Source organism: Muntiacus reevesi, chromosome 3 (assembly GCF_963930625.1).
Source record: "Muntiacus reevesi chromosome 3, mMunRee1.1, whole genome shotgun sequence".
NCBI lineage: Eukaryota > Metazoa > Chordata > Mammalia > Artiodactyla > Cervidae > Muntiacus > Muntiacus reevesi.
The window spans coordinates 29,785,923-29,807,587 of NC_089251.1; the positions used below are offsets into that span (position 1 = coordinate 29,785,923).

General features: G+C 46.9%; 1 protein-coding gene and 1 long non-coding RNA gene across 5 annotated transcripts in view; one reads left to right on the forward strand and one right to left on the reverse strand.

The window, feature by feature from the left end:
- Positions 1-17,906, reverse strand: part of LOC136163867 (uncharacterized) — a 340,820-nt gene extending 322,914 nt beyond the window's left edge. For all 3 annotated transcript variants that reach the window (XR_010662300.1, XR_010662301.1, XR_010662299.1), the window contains exon 1: positions 17,657-17,906. This is a non-coding gene — a long non-coding RNA (uncharacterized lncRNA). The remainder of the gene's footprint in view (positions 1-17,656) is intronic.
- Positions 17,907-18,455: 549 nt separating this feature from the next.
- KLHL29 (kelch like family member 29) overlaps positions 18,456-21,665 on the forward strand; it is a 327,657-nt gene continuing 324,447 nt past the window's right edge. For both annotated transcript variants that reach the window (XM_065928633.1, XM_065928635.1), the window contains exon 1: positions 18,456-18,722. The gene's annotated coding sequence lies outside the window, so the exon portion shown is untranslated. The remainder of the gene's footprint in view (positions 18,723-21,665) is intronic.

Sequence of the window (21,665 nt, forward strand, 5' to 3'; positions counted from 1 at the left end):
TTACTAGAGTGGGAAAAGCCTGGAAATCAATAGGAAATACTTTTAAAATACTCAAATGTCGAGAAATTACTAAGTATCATTTCTAAGTAACCTGTGATTAGAAACACAATTCAGAACTTAGAAATCTGCATGGGAATTAGAAAATACTCTCAACCGAAGAATAATAAAAAACCAACATGTCAAAAACTTGCAGCACAGAGCTTAAACTAGACTTAAGAGGAAAATGCATAGCCTTAAATGTATATTTCAGAAAAAAAGAATAACAGAAAATCAGTGATCCAAAGATTATCTCAAGGAATTGGTAAAGAACATCAAATTTAAGGCAAAGGAAGAAATAATAAAAATATAAGAAAAAAATAGAAGAACTATAGAATAGAAAAAATATCCATTAAGACAAATATTGGCTCTTTGAAAAGACTAATAAAATTTACAGATCCCTATGAAGATTGCTCAAGGGAAAAAAAAAAGGAGAAGGAACTACTAATATTAGTGATTAAAAAAAAAAGTGCAATCATAGAATTCACACAAACATCAAAGGGGCAATGAGAAAATGTTATGACAATAAATTTGACAATTTAGATGAAATAGACAAATCCTTTTATTTAAAAAAATCACAATCTGAAAATATTGACACAAGAAGAATTAGAAAAGTTTTAATTATTTTATCTTCTAAAGCTGAATACTGCATTCCCATGAATCAGCAATTCTACTCTAATAGAAGTGCCTATCTGGGTGCACAGAAAGATAAGGAATGTTCATAAAGACAGTATCCCTAACAGGTAACTAGAAGCTACCAAATGTCCATCAATAGTAGGAAAGCTGATCATGTCATGGTACAGTCATGCAATAGAATATTTTATCAGTTCAGTCACTCAGTCACGTCTGACTCTTTTCGACCCCATGGACTGCAGCACTCCAGGCTTCCCTGTCCACCGCCAACTCCTGGAGCTTGCTCAAACTCATGTCCATCAAGTTGATGATGCCATCTAACCATCTCATCCTCTCCTCCTGCCTTCAATCTTTCCCAGTATCAGGATCTTTTTCCAATGAGTCAGTTCTTCGCACCAGGTGGCCAAAGTACTGGAGTTTCTGCTTCAGCATCAGTCCTTCCAATGAATATTCAGGACTGATTTCCTTTAGGATGGACTAGTTGCATCTCCTTACAGTCCAAGGGACTCTCAAGAGTCTTCTCCAATACCACAACTCAAAAGCATCAATTCTTCAGCACTCAGCTTTCTTTTAGTCCAACTCTCACATCCATACACGACTACTGGAAAAACCATAGCTTTGACTAGACAGACCTTTGTCAGCAAAGCAATGTCTCTGCTTTTTAATATGCTGTCTAGATTGGTCATAGCTTTTCTTCCAAGGAGCAAGTGTCTTTTAATTTTACGGATGCAGTCACCAACAGCAGTGATTTTGGAGTTCAAGAAAATAAGGTCTGTCACTATTTCCATTGTTTCCCCATCTATGTGCATGAAGTGATGGGACCAGAAAAGCTGACCATGTCGTGGTACAGCCATGCAATAGAATAGTATATACAACAATGTAAAAGCTGAACTCCTGCCATAGGCAACAACATGGATGAATTTCATAGACACTAATGTTGAGTGAAAAATTCAGATACAAAAAATATGTATACTATGTTATCCCATTCATAGGGCATCAAAGACAGATGTTGATTACTTTGTGGAGGTAAGGACTGGGAGGTTGTACAGGAGACCCTGGGGTTGTGAGCAGTTCTCTATCCTCGTTAGAGTATGCTTGCTATGTAAAATATATCAGAATTCTTGAGATCATGCACTTCACTTAATGTAAGATGACTTAAATTTTCCAACTTAAAAATAAATACTAAATAAATTTCTGATACAAGTTTGTTCCCAGGCCCCTGTCTCTTTCTCATAAATAGCAGATACCAACACAATCAGCTCAGTTGAGTTGCTCAGTTGTGTATGGCTCTGCAGACTCTTACAAGGGCTTCCCCAGGTGGCACCAGTGGTAAAGAACCTGCCTGCCAATGCAGGAGACATAGGAGATGTGGGTTCAATCCCTGGGCAGGGAAGATCCCCTGGAGGAAGGCATGGCAAAATCCACTCCAGAATTCTGGAATTCTAGAGAATTCCACAGACAAAGAAGCCTGGCGGGCGACAGTCCATAGGTTCGCAAAGAGTCGGACACGACTGAAGAGACTTAGCATGCATGCGTGCCTACTCCTACAAACAGAACTGGAGGGTATTTTAAGGGCTTTCAACCTAGGATCAAGCTTTTCTTATACCTTTTTTTTTTTTTTTTTTTAATTTTTGTGGAGTTAATTTTTGGACATGCCATGCAGCATGAGGGATCTTTCGTCCCTAACCAGGGGTCAAACCCATGCTCTCAATACTGGACCACCAGGGATATCTTTTTTTTTTTTTTTAATGGAAGAATGATTCCCCTTCTGCTTGGGAATAAACCATTCTCTGTATTTGATGGATCTACAGCATAAGGAGGATGGAATGCAAGATGAGAAGGAATGGGTGCTGACCCCACCGATGAGCCCTATCAGAGGGACCAGCCCACATAAGCAATGGTGTAACTAACAGAGGAGCCAGCAACAGCTTCTGAACACTCCATCAGCTATTCTCCAGTGGGTATTTACGACAGAAATAATTTGCGCATCCGTTATTCAGTGCACTCCACCCTTGATGGGTTACTGAATGGTACCTTTCTTGCCAGAGAGTGGCCACTTTTGCAAAAGGATGGGATTCCCTAGACAAGCCCTTCCACCAATCAGGAAGTTCTGGAGAAGAAAGAAAACCTGACTGGAAACGAATTAAAAAGGTAAAAAGGTAAAGCTGTTTTTGCCATGGTAACTAAGGTTTGCCCATACCTAGATTTATTTCGTTGACTGAAGTGGTTTTGTGGGTGTAAGTGATTTTTGAAGAGCAAATTAAAAAGACTTTTTATAAGTCCCAGTAGACAACAGTGTAGTATTAGCTAATGGCAGTTGCCATCTCTAAAATAATTACTTTTATAATAATCTGTTTATTAATGAAGTGATCTGCAAAATGGATAATGGTTTCTTAAGATTTAAAGCACAGGGGTTCTTTCTTCCACTTCATTTTGCTTTTATTTTTTTGCAAAAGTATACTAGAAGTGACTCAAAATTTGCTGACAGATTTTACATACAATAATTTCAGAAATGCACGTTCAAGTGGGTTGAATAAACCCATATTTCTTATATTGCGCCCTTAAATTATTCCCTCTGGTAAGAAAAATGTTCCAAGATTGATTGTGGTGAGGCTTGCACCTCTCTGTAAATTTACTAAAATCACACACATAACATGAGTAAATGTTTTGGTCTGTAAATTATAACTCAATAAAATTGTTTTGGAAAAAAAGACAAAAAATAAAATTAATTGAACATTTAAAAAATTATTCTCTGTGTTTCCCCGATCTTGTCACAGAAATGCTGAGTGTTGAAAAGGGAAATGGTGACAACTACACAAAAGCATGGGGAAACGACGATCCAAGAGTCCTAGTGGACCACAGATTGAACGATGAACACAAGTTAGCAATGCAATGTTCTTTTTAAGGAATCAAAACCCTATTGAGAAACGTTCTAGAAGCAGCACCTCTCTTGCCTTAACACCAGAGTTCTGGCAGGAGAACAGACCCTGGGGACTCCCCACCCCCGCACTTTCTGACTTACCACCCCTGCTACTTCCTCTTATATTCATTAATTACCACTTTGTTCAGGCCTTGTGTTGACTAGTAAAGGTTAGGAGCCACAGACCTGTGGACTCTGACCCCCCCAAGGGCAGGACTTGTGCTGCATTCTCCTTGTACCCAGAATCAGTGAAAACCCCTGGGACTCGCAGAAAATAAGTGCATAGTGAGGGCAGTTACTGCCCTTAGCTGAGTACCTGGCATAAACAAGGTGTCTAAATGAGAGTTTCCTTCCTTTCTAGACTCTCAGGTGCTCAGTCAATTCTGACCTTATAACACAGGCTTGGTGAAGGCTGCCATGGCACTGCTGTATGAAGCATCTAGAAACCACCTGCCAGGAGGTGGTTCAATTGCCAGGCCCTAGCAATTGAACAGGCACCGAACCCAACAGTAACCCAAGGCCCTTCCCCTCCACTCCTCCCACCCAGCCACCGCTCAGCATCACAGTCAGATCATAGCCTCCACTCCCAGGCAAGCCCCTCCTCCGCCCTGTGGCCTCGGCTGCTGGCAGCTACATCCTGGTGTCACCAGTCATCACCGCCCCCCTGCTGCACCCCGCCAACAGGTGCTCCAGACTTCTCTCCAGCCAGGCTGTGCTCAACCCACATCCAGCTCTGCACTGACCCAGAGCCCAGTCCGGCACAGCTAAGCATGATGAGAGCTGGGCTGCAGGAGCCGGACAATTCTGACATACTGTGGTTCCAAATGGTCAAGGTAGAACACACTGGAAGGATGGCCAGAGAAAAGACATGACGTGTTCATTGTCATGCTCATGGCCCCACGGCAGCGGTGAGTGGCAGAGCAAAGACTGAAACCCAGGGCCCTTGACTTTGGGCCCGGTCTATGCCGTGAGTTGGTCATGTGACCTTGAGCACAGCTCTGAGCCTCAGGGTTGCCATCTGTAAAATGGGGCACTGGCTTGTCTGTCGTTCAGCTTTACAGATGCTGGAAGCAATGTTCCAGTGCAGAGCGTCTGGGCAGGGGACTCCCCCACTGCCCACCTCATCAGGGCCTGAAGTCCAGTCTCTGGGGATGTGGGCGTCAACGGGATGCTGCCGCTTTTATGTCTGCCCTGGGACCCAAATGCCCTGTCACCATGGCGCTCCTGTTGCCTCACTGAACTGCTAGGTTTTTAGCCTGCATTTCTGGGATCTTTTTATACACTCTGCCTGACAACTCTGTTACTTTGGGTTAAAAACAAACTTATACGGCTGTGTAATCTTTGGTCTACAAAGATTGTCAGATCTGAATTCAGAAAATAATACTGTTCCAAACTCCTGTTGCTGAGAAGGTGCAAGGTGACAAAATCCAGGAGGGGCAAAAGCTGTGAGCTGAGGATGCTAAGGATGATCGCAGGGGGAGGCCACTTAAATTTCATGGGTAACCAGAAATGTCTGACTCGTATGACATTTTAGAAAAAAACAAGCTGCAATAATGTCACCACTAAATTAACACCATTAAAGAAAAACGATTATTAGTGCTTAGAATCATGGGCTCTAAGAATAATAATAATAAACATGCACAGTATAGCATCAGAGTGGTGACAGTCTCAGTTCTTAGAGGCAGAGCCTAGTTTGATTCCAGCCTCACCATTTTTCTTGGTGGTGCAGTGTGTTTTGTAATTGTTCCATGGCTCCAACTCTCCATTTGTTAAGTGGAAATAATGCCCAACTCTTCAAGACAGTGAGTGATCAAATTAAATGAGGCAATATATAAAAGGCTTGTAGTAGACAGAACAACAACCCTCCCAAAGATGTCACCATCTTAGTCCTCAAAGCCTGTGAATATGATACCTTACATGACAAAAGGAACTCTGCAGGTGTGATAAAACTAAGGACCCTGCGACAGGGACATGAATCTAGATGGTCGAACCCAGTGTAATCACAAGAGTCCTTCTGAGAGGGAAGTCATGGGATCAGGGGCAGAGGAGATGTGATTAACAGAAGCAGAGAGAAAGAGAGAAGACAGACTTAAGATGTTACATCGCTAACCTGAAATGACAGAGGTAGGGACCAAAAGCCAAGGAATGCAGGCAGCCTCTTGAAACTGAAAAAGGATATTCTGCTAAAGCTTCCAGAAGGAATATAGGCCTGCAGACCCCTTGATTTTACATTTCTGGGCCCCAGAACAGTAAGAGAATAACTTTGTATTGAGTTATGTCACTAATTTTATAGTAATTTCTGTTGTTGTTTAGTCATGAAGTCATGAGCACGACTCTTTGTGACCCCATGAACTGTAGCACTCCAGGCTTCCCTGCCCTTCATTATCTCTTGGAGTTTGTTCAAACTCATGTCCACTGAGTCAGTGATGACATTCAACCATCTCATCCTCTGTTGCCCCCTTCTCCTCTTACCCTCAATCTTTCCCAGCATCAGGGTCTTTTCCAGTGAGTCAGTTCTTCACATCAAGTGGCCAAAGTACTGGAGCTTCAACAACAGTCTTTCCAGTGAATACTCAGGGTTGATTTCCTTTAGGATTGCCTGGTTTGATCTCCTTGCTGCCCAAGGGACTCTCAAGAATCTTCTCCAACACCACAGTTCAAAACCATCAATCCTTCGGTGCTCAACCTTCTTTATGGTCCAACTCTCACATCGGTACATGACTACTGGAAAAACCATAGCTTTGATTATTGGGACCTTTGTCAGCAAAGTGATGTCTCTGCTTTTTAATATGCTGTCTAGGTTTTCTATAGCTTTTCTTCTAAGTAATTGGTGACAGCAGCCAAAAAGCTAATATAGGACTTTGGAGCCCACTTTAACACTATGCTTGGCACCTATTAAGTTATCACTAAATGGTGCCCAGTCATATAGCTACTGATACTTGTAGGGACGGTAGTGTTTACATGGTGGCCAAATACCCGTTCAGATGTCCTCACCTTTTACTTGAAGTCCCAGTGAGGGATCTTCTCTCTCCACTTGGTCATGTCAATTACCAGGTGCTCTGATCTCTAAGAAGCCTATCGTCTTGGTAAGCTCTGATATGGCTGAAGAAATTTCATTCTTATGTAAACCTGAAATCTTCCATCTGGCCCTTTGAAATCTGCCTAGGTCCCTCTGCTCCTGAGATGCCTTCAGACAAATGCATATAGGTCTCAGCTAACCCCAAGGCTTCACAGCCAACCTCAGAGTTCATACAGGGCTTTGGGCAACTGAACAACATCTTTGATGTCCTGTTCCTGCATTTTTCTCTCAGAGCATACCTACTGCCCCTTAGCCCTGGATTTATACGGGGGCGGGCGGGGTATGGGGCACTGTTTGAACCCACCTGCTCAATCCTATTGTTTGTCTGTTTCATTTCACATCATTACATTTAGATTAATATTTGAGCCTTTTCTTTGGGCCTTGTTATGCCAATCAATGTACTCTCTACACATCATCTCAAGATTTCAGGATTAACTAAGTCATTTATGTCTGCCTTACTAATAAAAATATCAGATGGAACTATGACTGTGGCCTTTCACTAGAAATGTACTTTCATGCTGACAGTGATTAGCATCTTTGGGTATGTATTACCCAAATACTAGTCTGCAGTTGAAATTACTTTATCATGCACACAAATTTGTCATGAGATTCCTTGACAAATACCAACCTGAGGTATGCCTTGCTTCTACACAGCTAACACAATTCCCTGACATAATAATCTAGCAAGCCTATCACAAAACTGGGAATACGGTTTCCTTGTTGTGGCTTGCTCTTAAAAGAAGCCACACAGGCTTCTAGAGAATTCTCCAGTTTTCATATACTCACAAATCAGCCTTCAATAATCAACTTCATGAGGGTGAATAGGATATCCCCATTTTTGTAGCCTGCAGAATCTTTCCCCCTCTTTAATAATAAAAACCATATTTTCCCATCTCTCGTGTTCCATTTTCTTTCCCACTCTCCATGCTCCTTAAAGATTATCAGCAGAGACTCTACAGCTCCAGTGGTAAGTTCTCTCTACTCCCTGGGGTGTAATTTGTCCTGGCCAAGAGACTTGAGCTCATTTAAAGCAGGTTGGTGCTTGTTATAATCTCTTTATTCATCTTGAACTTCAATTTTCTCTTACCACAGTTTTCCTTTTCTTTTTAGTCAGTAGATTGTTCTCTGTGGCAGAGAAAAAGGAGGTAAAATCTGCTTTCTTGCTGTCATTCTAAAATGCAACAGCATCACATTACTTGGTCTACTCTAAACCCATGAGTGACTGGTTCCCCTTCGACTCCAGCAGTGATTCTCAAACTCCTCTAAGGTGCTTGTTAAAAATGCAGATTCTCCAGAGAATTCACCTCGCAGAGGCTCAGTTGATTGCGACATTAGTTAGGATAACACTAATCGCAAAAACAAACAAACCAAAAATAATAAAATGGCTCAAATATAATGGAATTTTATTTCTTGTTTCTTGAAGTCCCAAAATGAGTGTTCCAGATCAGTGAGTGGCCCTCTCCAAACAATAAGTTAGAGACCCAGAGATTCCTGGGTTTTGTTTCACTGCCATCTTTAATTTGCAGCTTCCAAGAGCTCCGTGTTTGCCTGTATCAACATGGAGAGAGGGAAAAGAGCACAGAAAGTGCAAGGGCAGATTTTAATGGCTCAGGTCTGGAAATGGCATGTACTACTTCCATGCATATTTCATTAACACGAGTGCATCTAACTAAAAAGGAAGCTAGGCAATATAGCCTAACTGCAAAGGAGGCTGGGAGATACAGTCCAACTGCAGGGGTGCTGGGAGATGTAGTCTAGCCCAGGAAAAAAATGAAAAGGTTATGGTGAAGAATCTGCTGATGTGGATGCTGCTATTATTGTTCAGTCTATAAGTCATGTCTGATTCTTTCTAACCCATGAACAGCAGTATGCCAGGCTTCCCTGTCCTTCAGTATCTCTGGGAGTTTGCTCAAACTGGCATCCATTGAGTCCCCTGAGTCCATGGTGATGCCATCCAACTATCTTATGCTCTGTCATCCCGTTCACCTACATTTAAATTTCCCAGCATGGAGGTCTTTTCCAATGAGTCAGTTCTTCACATCAGGTAGCCAAAGTATTAGAGCTTCAGATTCAGCATCAGTCTTTCCAATGAATATTCAGGGTCGATTTCCTTTAGGATTGGCTGGTATGATCTCCTTGCAGTCCAAGGGACTCTCAAGAGTCTTCTCCAACACCACAATTTGAAAGCATCAATTCTTCGGCACACTCAACCTTCTTTTTGGTCCAGCTCTCACATCCATATATGATTACTTGAAAAACCACAGCTTTGACTATACAGACCTTTGTTAGCAAAGTGATGTCTCTCCTCTTTCAGACGCTATCTAGATGTGTCATACCTTTTCTTCCAAGGAGCAGGCATCTTTTAATTTCATGGCCATAGTCACTCTTGACAGTGATTTTACAGCCCAAGAAAATAAAACCTGCCACTGCTTTCACTTTTTCCCCATCTATTTGCCATGAAGTGATGGGACCAGATGCCATTATCTTAGTGTTTTGAATGATGAGTTTTAAGCCAGCTTTTTCACTCTCCTCTTTCACCTTCATCAAGATGCTCTTTAGTTCCTCTTCAACTTCTACCATTAAGGTGGTATCATCTGTATATCTGAGGCTGTTGATATTTCTCCCAGCAATCTTGATTCCAGCTGGTGTTTCATCCAGCCCAGCATTTCGCATGATGTACTCTGCATATAAATTAAATAAGAAAGGTGATAGTATACGGCCTTGTCATACTCTTTTCCCAATTTTGAACCAGTCCATTGTTCCATGTCCTGTTCTAACTGTTGCTTCTTGACCTGCATACAGGTTTCCTAGGAGACAGGTAAGGTGGTTGGGTATTCCCATCCCTGTAAGAATTTTCCAGTTTGTTGTGATCCACAGAGTCAAAGGCTTTAGCATAGTCGATGAAGCAAAAGTAGACGTTTTCCTGGAATTCGTTTGTTTTTTCTATGATCCAACAAAAGTTGGCAATTTGATCTCTGGTTTCTCTGCCTTTTCTACACCCACCTTGTACATCTGAAAGTTCTCAGTTCACATACTGCTGAAGCCTAGCTTGAAAGATTTTGAGCATAACCTTGCTGCTGCTGCTGCTACATCGCTTCAGTCGTGTCCAACTCTGTGCGACCCCAGAGACGGCAGCCCACCAGGCTCCCCCATCCCTGTTCTCCAGGCAAGAATACTGGAGTGGGTTGCCATTTCCTTACTAGCATACTAAATCAGCACAACTGTATGGTAGTCTGAATATTTTTTGGTGTTGCCTTTCTTTGGGACTGGAATGAAAACTGACCTTTTCCAGTCATGAGGCCACTGCTGAGTTTTCCAAATTTGCTGGTGTATTGAGTGCAGCACTTTGACAGCATCATCTTTTAGTATTTGAAATAGCTCAGCTAGAATTTCATCACCTCTACTAGCTTTGTTCATAGTAACACTTCCTATGGCCCACTTGACTTCACACTTCAGGATGTCTGCCTCTAAGTGAGTGGCCACACCATCGTGGTTATCCACGTCACTAAGACCTTTTTTGTGCATTTCTTCTATGTATTCTTGCCACCTCTTCTTAATCTCCTCTGCTTGTTAAGTCCTCACCGTTTCTGTCCTTTCTCATGTCTACCTTTGCATGAAATGTTCCATGTAAATCCATGGCTGATTCATGTCAATGTATGGCAAAAACCACTACAATATTGTAAAGTAATTAGCCTCCAACTAATAAAAATTAAAAAAAAAAAAGAAATGTTCCCTTAATAGGTCTAATTTTCCTGAACAGACCTCTAGTCTAGCATTCTAATGCTAAGTTCTGGTTATTTCTAATAAAATTTTACATTAGCCAAAACTCTGGCTAATTTTGAAATTGACCTGAAACTACACTAAAATTATCAAGAGTTTAGAATTAAGATAGAAGATACCCACCTGTTGCTTTCTAGGAAAATTCACAGCAACCTAAATGAAATGTGACCAATTTGCAACCCTTTTCCTGAATTAGCAATAAGTAAACCTATAAAGAACCGAAAATTTTTAAAGAAATCATTTGGTAAATATTTTTCAAAGGTTTAGACGCAGTGAAAAATGTTAACATAAAAACCTGCAGTGTTACACTTGTTGAGGATTAGCATTTGTCTGCAAAGTCTAAAGGAGAAATCTTTTATCTCAATAATACTACATTCTTCCATTTGTAATAGCCTCTGATTTTTTAAACAGTTTCTATTCGAAACATCTTTAATGACCTGATACAAATGTGCCTTTCTTTATACAATCAGGTAACCTGGCACATTTGCCCTGCTTTCCCTTAGAGATCCTATCTGTAGAACCCATTCATCTTGTGTGCTTAATACCTTTAACCCAACTCCTCCCTTTGGGTTCTGTCTGTTTTATTTCATTCCTAAATGTCTCCTCTTGCCCCATGTTTTAACCTGTAAATTACTCGAGACATCTTGAAAGCAGGCAGGTCACAAGCCTTAAATAAATAAAAATAAATTAATGTGTTTCTGCCCAGTTGTATATGAACGGAATGTCTAATAAATCGGCCACAGATTAAATATCAAAGGGGAAAGCTTCACTTATGGGCAGTTCATGCATTCTTTTGTAATGTAAACTAGCAAATCCTTGTTTCATCATTTTGAATTTTCATATATCATATTTTCTTATATTAAGAGATGGACCAGATGGTGACTTTTATCACAGACTCAGGCAATTATTAAGACCCTTAGTAAATATCTAGTAAGTACTCTGAGTTCAGGCCCTACTGCTTTCTCTTCCTTGTCGCCTCTGATTCCATGGGGACAGGGCCTCTGGGGCCAGTGTGTTGACAGTCGTGTTTCCCCGGAGCATGACCTCACAAATTCTTCCTCCCAGACCCACCGCACAGAAAGTGCATGCAGTTACACAAATTCAAGTAGGGATAAGCATTGAAGATGAAATACAGGGATACATATTCCAAAGGACCCAAAATAGCTGAAATAACTAGATATTTCACCTGCAAACTGAGATTTATCTCAGAATCTGAGAGTGTCTGAAGCTTGATTCCCAACACCTCTGTGTTTGGGGAGACTAGTGAACTTGTTTCCTTGGAGGAGGAGCTGCCTTTTGCTTGTGAACGTGACAGGTAGCCTCAATTTGGGGACTTGAAATAAATGGGCTTCCCTGGTTGCTCAGATAGTAAGGAATCTGCCTGCAATGCAGGAGATCCAGGTTGGATCCCCAAGTCAGAATGATCCCCTGGAGAACAAAATGGCAACCCACTCCAGTGTTCTTGCCTGGAAAATCCCAAGGACAGAGGAGTCTCGTGGGCTACAGTCCATGGGGCCGCAGAGGGTTGGACACGACTCAGCAACTAACACACAAATGGAAATAAATCATAACTCCTGAGACAGGACCCTGGACCTGGCCGTCTTCATGAAACAGTGGATGAAAAGGAGATTTGTGGCCAATGGCTCTGCATGGTGGCCCCTCTGCCTCCCACTGTGTTCCCCTCCACTGCCCATGTGGACTGCCACACTCTCGGGCAGCCTGAGTCCAGGCAAAAGGCAGAGAGCACAAGGGCCTCTGTTGTAGAGACAGACCAGGCAGTCACCTGCCCTGGATGGTCTTGTTCCACTTCCAGTCCAATACAGGGCTTTGAAATGACCACACTCATGGAATGGTTTTGGCCCCAAGTCCTACTGAAATCTCAGAAGGAGATGAAAGACACTGGCACCAGTGGATTCTGGAGTCAAACAGGGAACTGGCAGGGCCGTAACCTCTTTATTCTTAAAAACAGCTTAAAAAATATGTATGCAAAGAAGTACGAGGATTCAATCTTCTCTCAAAAGTCTCTTGAATTTTCCCTTTCGTGAAAGTCTGCTTCCATGATCGAAAGACTACTCTAACACTCCAATAAAATGTTCCTTACAACTATCCTTCCAATCATTTGGGTCTTCTTTTTACACTATCTCATAGAAAAGCATCAGGCCCTTCTTAAACACCAAAGAAGTAAAATGAAATTTTGGTCACTGTGAACAATTCAACGGTCAATAAATATGTATTGAGCAACTAGGAAACCCACTCCTTTGACCACTGTGTTTGAAGAATCGTTTTATCAGAGCAGGGAAAGAAGAATCTGTTCTCTTAAAATGCCCAAGCAGTGTTTCCTGTCGGTTTGGGAGTCAGAACCATCCAGGAAAATTGCTAGTGGCTCTGTCTAATTAGCACTCCTGCCACCTGCAAACAACTGGTACTAAAAAAAGGTGCTGAATTCCTGCCACTGAAAATGCCAAAAAAGACACCACGACTTTCACTCTGAATCTTAGAATCTAATAGTTCACTGATTTGGGCAAAGAAAGAAAATACATTTTCATTTTCATCCAAAGGAAATGACTGCTAACAACAAGCCGTGTCCCAGAAACTAGCACACCTGGATGAGTTCTCCAATCCAAGGATCTAGCATCCTCTGTCCTCCTGGCCCAAGGCTCCTTTGCTTCCCATGGAAACCTCCTCCCTCCTCAGGTCCAGCCTGAAACCTGTCTCCTCCAGGAAGCCCTCCTGACCAGCCCAGCTCTTACAGGTCATCCCCGAGACCCCACAACACTTGGAGTCTTTTCCCCACATCTGAGCATTAAGTTATGTTTCTTGATAACAACTGTTTTTACCTTAGCCTCTGTCAAGAACAAGAACCAAGTACAGTAGTCCCACCTTATCTGCAGGGAATACCTCCCAAGACCTCCAGTGGATGCATAAATCTGTGGATAGTACCAGACCCTACAGGCATTATGTTTTTTCCTGTACTAACAGGCAGGTGGTGGATATGCTAGACAAAGAGCTGATTCACATCATGGGCTTCCCTGATAGCTCAGACGGTAGAGAATCTGCCTGCAATGCAAGAGACCTGGGTTTAATCCTTGGGTCAGGAAGATCCCCTGGAGAAGGGACTGGCTACCCACTCCAGTATTCTTGCCAAGAGAATTCCATGGACAGGAAGGCTATAGTCTTCCTATAGTCTTCCTTTGGAGTTGCAAAGAGTTGTACATGACTGAACAATTAATACCTTCACTTTCAATGGGCAGGTGGTGGATACACAGGACAAAGAGGTGATTCACATCCTGGGCAGGATAGCATGAGATTTCATCACACTACTCAGAATGGCACACAATTGAAAAACTATGAATTGCTTTATTTCTGGAATTTTCCATTTAATATTTTCAGACAGAGGTTGACCACAAGTAACTGAAACTGCAGATAAGGGTGGGGTGTGGGGGGGGGGGGAATTCTATATTGCATTTGGATGCCTCCACCCCTTTTCAGAAACAGGCAGGGTGAAGCTGAGCAGAGGGTGAGGCACCTTGCACCTTCCCCGCACTCCTGAGAGCACCCACCAAAAGGCTGGGCAGGAGGCCCTCCGCAGACTGCTGACTGCGGGACCAGAATGTGTCTTCACCACAGAGCAGGGTGGCCACAGCGAAAACACAGCAGCTGTGACTTCTTACTTCCTGCTCTAATCAACACCATGGGGCTGAAATGCAGGACACACAGTAGGTGCTAAATAGATTTTTATGGATTGATTAACCACTGGAGGGACAGTGACTTATGTAGGATTTATTCGTGCTTTTGATGCCAAATGAGGGTGATTTTAGCGGAGCAGAATGTTAGAAAAACAAAACAGCAAACACAAAACCCGCCCAGCAGCGAGGCTGGCTCCTGCTCTATTTATACCCACTGCGCTCCTGGAAACAGATGTCCTCTCAGACCTGAGGGTTTCTGATGAGGGGTCCACTCTTCCTAGTGACCTGTGCATTCAGTAATCAGAGACAAGACATTCCTCTTCCACACCAGCCCTCTGTGAGGCCAAATCAGCCTCCACTGTGTCTTCTCCAAGGGAAAAGACCTGGGTTAATGACAAAGGAAACTACATATGTGTGCTGAGTATGATGAAAAGGACAAAGGCTTTGGAAACAACCAACCAGACTCCATTTCCAGCTCTTCCACTCACTGGCTGTGTGATTTCAGATCACCTACCCTCTCTGGGCTTCCCTGATAGCTCAGTTAAAAAAATCCGCCTGCAATGCAGGAGACCCCAGGTGATTCCTGGGTTGGGAAGATCTGCTGGAGAAGGAATAGGCTACCCTCAGCTTCCCTTGTGGCTCAGCTGGTAAAGAATGTGCCTGCAATGCGGGAGATCTGGGTTTGATCCCTGAGTTGGGAAAATCCCCAGGAGAAGGGAAAGGTTACCCACTCCAGTATTCTGACCTGGAGAATTCCATGGACTATACAGTCCATGGGGTCGCAAAGAGTCGGACACAACTGAGTGACTTTCACTTTCACTCACCCTCTCTGGGACTCAGTGCTTGGGGCCAAGAACACTAACTCCACAGTTTGCAATGATCAGTGACCAGGTATTGTGGGTAGAATACGTGGTACAATGCTTGGCATACTGCAACCACCGAGCAAATGAACGCTTTCTTGTGGTTACGATTATAAACACAAACAAGGAGAGAAGTCCATCTCAGCCACAGTGGGCACTCCCAGACAGTCCTGTTGTGGCTTCTTCGGGTGATGGCAGTAGCTTTTCCAGCACAAAGTCCTCATCTGACAGACTGCACAAAGGACAGTCTATGCTCTGAGCCGGGAATGCATATTCTGGTTTATTCCAGTCTACCTCTCTAGGGACCACAAGTCCACTCCTTCACAATCCAGCCACTTAGAGCATAGTCCTGACCTCAGAGCTCAGCTTGGGGCATCTCTGTCAGGACAGGCAGGGCTGGCTTTTGAAGCTCACTCACTCCACAGAGCTCGATCGTGTGTTTCATGGAGAAATCTTTAACCAGAGCTGAAGATGCTCTCGCGTCTAACACCCAACAAATCCCATTTACCACGAAGAGAGATCCATGCTAACCATGGAGCTTATCCCAAAACCCACAGAGTAGGGTTATTCAGAATAACCCAGAACAGATCCCAGGTGCCGGCAAGGTCTACGCAGAAAGACAGATCTCTTACACAACACAAACCAGATCCAGTCACCGAGACCCTGGGGAAACAGGGACAGATGACACGAACTGAAGTGGGAGTTCATGTCTAGACCAGAGGGGACCCTTCCTGAGTGCAAACCAAACAGTCCCTAGCTGGATGGAGCCCCACTGCAGGGGAAGATCTGGGCTTCAGACTCTGGAAATTCTTATTTGCATGCAGGCTCTGGGGATGAGAGAAGGGTGGGGTGAGGACAGGGGAGATGAGCCCACTGTGATTCTAATTCACACAGCTTTCCTCATTCTCCGGATAAGCTGGCACCCCTGGTGAGCTGTTATCAAGATCCAACTCTGGAGGTTTTGCAACACTCCAGCATGGGCACCCTGGGCATCACCTGGGTGGATGCAGATTCAGCAGAGCCTCTCTTCTCTGATAATGCCCTTGGGGAAACTGGGAGAATCCGTACACCTTCACCCAGAGATGTAGCTGAAGGATTCTTAGAGTGCTTATTTCCTGCTTTCATTTGAGGATCACTGAAAATGATTTGTCAGACGTTATGACTGCCTCAAATGGCCAGATCCTAAACTATCCCTTAGCCTGCAAACCTCAGCCACATTTCCATAATGTCTACACCTATCCTGTGTAGCCTGGTGGATCCCACAGCTCACAGCGGGTGAACCCACATAGGTCATTTCAGAGGACTGCTTCCTACCACATGAATGAACACTGACTCACCTGTGCCTTCCTTCTCTTCGCTCTCAGTGCTTGAGGTGTTAATTAAGTCCTCCTTAAAAATCCCAAGTAATCCTTTCTCCTTTCTCCTCTCTACATTACCCTTCAATCACTTTGCATGTACCATGTTAAGGATTTAGCATTCAGACCACACCTCGCATTCCCCTTCAGGTTGTTGGAGGAGCTTTCTTGAGCCAGCTCCCACCTGCTCCCCTTCCAAGGCACCCCCCTGTCGCCCTCTCTTCAAAACACCCCCCTTTCCCTAGCTGATCCCCACCATCAAGGGTGGACTCCTTCACCTGTGTCCTCTCCCTCTCCTAGGTTTCACACACCAAAACTTCATCCGATTTATTTTCTTCTTCTTTTCAGGAAACGCAGTTACTCCATTCAGGGAACACCAATGGGGCCATTTCCCCAGTGTTCTCACTCCCTTTCACTGACAGTCCTCCGGCTACCCTCAGTAGATTATTATTATTTATTATTTATCAACCGCCGCACTGTACTCTGCTTCCCACAAGATATTAAAGAAGACACAATCCCTGAACTGAGTTCACAGCCGAAGAGAGCAGAGGCCTGGATTCAGACATCACAGGAGTGAGCTGAGCGAGAGAGATTTACCAGTCACCCCTCCCCCGGCCCCGGCAGCGGGGGGGCGGGACCTGCAGAGCCCGCCCGGGGCTGGCTCCTCCTAGTTTCAGCCAAAAAACAAGTAGGGCCCCCCCTCCCCAATTTCCACCCAGGCCTCAGGCCTCAGCGGCTTTGCCCTGGGGAGTTCGGGGCAGAGGCCGTAGCCCAACAAGACGTTACATTCAGGCTGGAGGTGGGGGATGGTGGGGTTGGGGGTGGGGGGAGATACATTTCCTCTGAAATCAAAACCAAATGAAGGGGTAAGGTAGGGGAGGGAAAGAGGTCAGGGAATAAAAACCAGATCTAGATCTACCAAGAAAGGGGAGACTGGTGCTGAAATTAAATGCTCTGACCCGTGGATAAGCCCGCAAAGGGGCTGCCACGGGCCTCTAGCCAAACCTCTCCTATGAAGGTGGAAGTTAGGGTCCGTGGAGCCCGCACGTGGAGACAGAGAAGTGATGGGACTAAGAAAGTCGGTGTAGACAGAACGGGAGTCAGTGAAGACATGGAAGGCTGGGGTGGCCAGGGCAGGGGCTGTCGAAACAGAGAGGGGTCCTGGGGACTCAAGAGGGTCGGTGTAGACAGGGAAGTCCGTGGACACCGAGGGGAGTCGAGTCTGCACGGACTAGATATGGTCGGTTGTCAGGATTTACGGGGCCGGCCGAGGTTCTTCAGGGATCTGGACAATTCCTGCTCCTTACCGTGGCTGGAGTGTCATAGGGAGGGCGGAAGCTGAAAGACGATTGGACTTTTCGTTCTCAAACTTTTCCGCCAGTTTCCTCAGGTGTTGAGCGCGGCCGGGGAGCTCGCCTCGGTCCCGTCCGCCAAGCCCCGGCCGGCGGGGCCGGGAGGCCCGGGGCGCAGGAGGCCGGGACCAAGCGCCGCGCATCTGCCGGGCGCGGCCGCAGAGCTGGGCAAGCCGGGAGCCACCGCAGGGGGCGGGCGGGGGCGGCGGACGGACGGATGGACACACCCGCGAGCACTCCGCCCCGGGCCCCGGCGCGCCGCTGCCCGGGATCCCTCGGGCCCGCGGAGCAGCGCCGGGTGCCCGGTCGGGGGCGCCCCGCCTCCCCCACCCTCCGCCCCCGCCCACTCCGGCGCCCGTGATTGGCTCCGCCCGCCCCTGGCTGCGCGCCGAAGCCCGCCTCCCTCGCAGCTAAAGCAGACGGTACCCGGAGCGGAGCGAGCCAGAAGGGAGCATGGTCCCCGCGCCGCGGCCGCGCCAGCCCCCGCCGCCGCCGCTGCCGCCGCCGCGGATCTAGCTGCAGCCCCGGCCCCGGCTCCGCAGGGCCCGCCCGCAGTCCCCGCGGCCGCCGTGCCTGAGCGCAGCCCCCGCCCGGAGCCCGAGCCCGGAGCCCGGAGCCAACCCCAGCCCCGCGGCCGCCGCGGCTGCGGGGAGAGCCGGGGGGGTGGGGGGGAGCGATGCTGCCGGAGCCGCCGCCGCCGCCGCCTCGGTGAGAGCCGCGCCGCGCCGCGCGTAGCCGCACAGGCTGACAGGCAGAAGGACTGACTTCCCTCTCCCGGGCATCCTCCCTGGGCTGCCGGGAGGCGGCGGCGGAGGAGGAGGAGAAGGAAAAGGGGGGAGAAAGCGGAGAGCAGGAACGCGAGGAGGAGGTGGACCTGGATCCGTTTCTCCCGGCCAGGACCCGAGCGGCCCCAGCCACCGCTGCCCGCCGGCGCCGTCCCCTATCCATCAGCCCTTCTGCGCCCACTCGCGACCCCAGACTCTCTGCGCGTCGGGCCGGGGCCAAAGCCGCGCGGCCGGAGGTAAGATGCGGGCTAGGGCGCCAAGGATGCGGCGCCGGGGACCCAGGGTGCTGGAGGCTGCGTGGGGCCGGGCCGGGCTTGGGAGCGGGGCCGGAGAACCCCGAACGCTGGGCTCGGCTCCCGCGGCGGCGGCGGCGGCGGCTGGAGCCTCCCGCGTCTGGACTCGCAAGGCTGCAGGAGCCCTTGCGCCTGCGCTGCTCCAGGGGGAAAAAAAGGGGGGGAAAAAAACTTCCTGCCCCCGGGTGTGTATGCCCCCGGGCTGCCCGGGGCCAGTGTTGCGGTGGTAGTGGGTGCTGGAAGCGAGTGTGACCACCCCCCCCACCCCACCCCCGCCGAAGCAGCCCCTCAGCTGGGCCCGAGAGCTTGCGTCCCTCTCCAAGCCACCTCCCTGGAGCGGCCCAGGGCCCGGGCCGGGCTGGGGGCCAGGAGGAGGCACCGGAGGGCAGGACTCTGGGGGCGGGCACGTGCCCGACCCTTTGGAGGGGGGTGCGCGCCTCTGTGCGGCGGGAAGCCAGGTTGGGATTTCTGCCCCCTCCCGTCCTCAGACCCCGCATTTGGGGACCGGGTCTCTTCACTCAATCCCAAGTAACTTTCGAGGCAGAGGAACGTGAAAACCACGGGGAGGAAACCCGCACAGACCTTCTGTGACCCCCTCCCCTTCTCCTAGCACCTTGTGGGTACCAACGTGTTTGGGGGGCGCGGAAACGAGAGCGTACCGGAATGGTGGGGCGGCGAGGATGTAGGGTTGGATGGGGAGGGGTTGTTTATGTGCGGGATAGTGTGGACGGGGAGATGTGTGGTGTGGGAGTGTGGGCTTGCGCCCTGACTGCCGCGGGAGGTGCCGGCTGGCAGAGGGCTCACGTCCGGGTCTCTGTGGCCTGGAGCGGGCCGAGAGCGCGAGGGTCATCTGCGATCGCGGCGCGGGTGCGGGCTCTAGGCAGTGCCGGGCCCCGGGCCCCCAGGGAGGGGAGCTCTCGCCCGGGGTCGAGAGACCAGAGTCGAGATCCCGGATAGGTCCGAGGCAGCTCCCAGGTCCGAGGCAGCTCCCGGGCAGGTCAGGTCTGCGTCGGTCGGGGAAGGCGGGGACGCGCCGCCTTGCCTGCTTGCCTGCCTGCAGCCAACGGTGATGGGGCCAAAGCGCGAGTCTCGGGTGCCTGGGTCTGCCAGCGGAGAAGCCAGTTGTGGTTCCTGGGCTCTGAAACGCAATGGCAGACACAGGTCAGTTGGCGGGTCCCGCCGCGGGTCCCTAGGGATGCTGATGGGTGAGGAGCCGCCGCCTTTGCCATCCCTGCTGCTCTGCAAAAGCTCTCCTGGCTCCCTACGGTGCTTGCGCCGCGGCTAGCCCGGGGCGAATCGTGGACGCAGGTATTTATGTAGCATTAGGGGAGACCTCAGCGCTGGAGGGACCGGACCACTGAGGACGCCCAGCTGCAGCTGCCCGCGAAACTTCCACTTATTCGGCTTAGGGACAGTCAGGCTCCACTATTGCAGGCGCCAGCCTCTCACCAGCCGAGCTTCGCTGGGATTCGGACTCCTCTTGCGGTGATAAATCTGTCCTGGTTACAGCTGTATTTACCCTAATTTCAGTCGCTTTAAAGTCATCTGTCTAGTCACTACAGAGTTCCTTTTCTTGTTGTGTGGTCTTATCTCCAACTCAGCCCTGGGAGGGCAGATTTAAGGAATTATTTCGGTTTAGGATGAATGACAGCAGATTTAATTAGCCCACCTCATTCCTGATGTTTTTTAAAAATTACAATGGAAAGTGCAAAGCTACTTTTCTGGAGTGGGCATGATGAACAACTTTATCGATTGTTCCTCCCGACTCCAGGTCAAAACATTGTTGGATAATTCACAGGTGAATACTTTAAAGGCTGGTTGGCATGCCTGTGTTTGAGTAGTCACATATTTCAGGCATTAAAGAAGTATGAAGCTGTGTGCCACTGATGAATATAGTCTCCGTCCTGTACACTCTTCTGAGTGCACTTGATTTATCATCCTGCTATAAATCAGAGAATTACTAGCATATGTGCCCTTAAACTCTATATAAATTTAATGGCATTTAAATTGGTTTATGGGCTGATGCATTTAACCAATTTTAATAACTTTTCTGCACAAGCATCTTATAAACCATATTCCTCCATGATTAAGAAAAACATTTTCTTCTGTTCAGTCTCTCCATTTGTAGCACAGTTAACGAAAATTTATAGGTCTCCAACTTTCATTTGCAAGCAACAATCCGAACGAAATACCTAGAGTTGTACTGAAATAAAATACCCTATGGTAGCCATGGTAACAAATAGATTAAGGGTTATTGGTTTTCATCTGTATGTGATGGGAGGGAGGAATCTAGGTTGTGTCTTTTTAATTATACTTCTAATGAGTGGTGGTCATACTTCAAGTATTCAGTGCAGGAGATAAGCCAAACTGAGAATTCAGTTCTGTGAGAGGTTTATTGGAACAAAGACTAGTAGAGCCCTGGAGAATGACTTCTGCTAACTGCAGCTTCTCATATCCAGGAAGCAAATAGGTAAAATCTTTTTTATTTTTCAAGTAGATGAGAATTGAGTTAGTCCCTTTAAGATGAGAAAATTTATTTTCCTTATGAGCTCTTACCAAAGGAACCTTCAATCTGGCCCATGTTTTCTAGGAATAAACATGTTAGAAGTGTGGATGTTGGTGTGGATTGAGTGTCACAGTTGTTATCAACACCTGTCAGTCTAAGTGAGGCATATCATTAGTCTATTCAGATCTTGCTTATTTCAATATTCATGCATTTCCATGGTGATCCATTCCATTTTTGTTTACTTAGTCAACCTTATAAATCTTTGGCATCAATTTTAGTTGTACCATCTTTTTTTCTTTCATTTATCAATTGATTTGGCTGCAAATCATTCCCACTTTAAAATGTTTCTTCCCCCCCCCCCCTTCTGCTAGTTCCCAAAA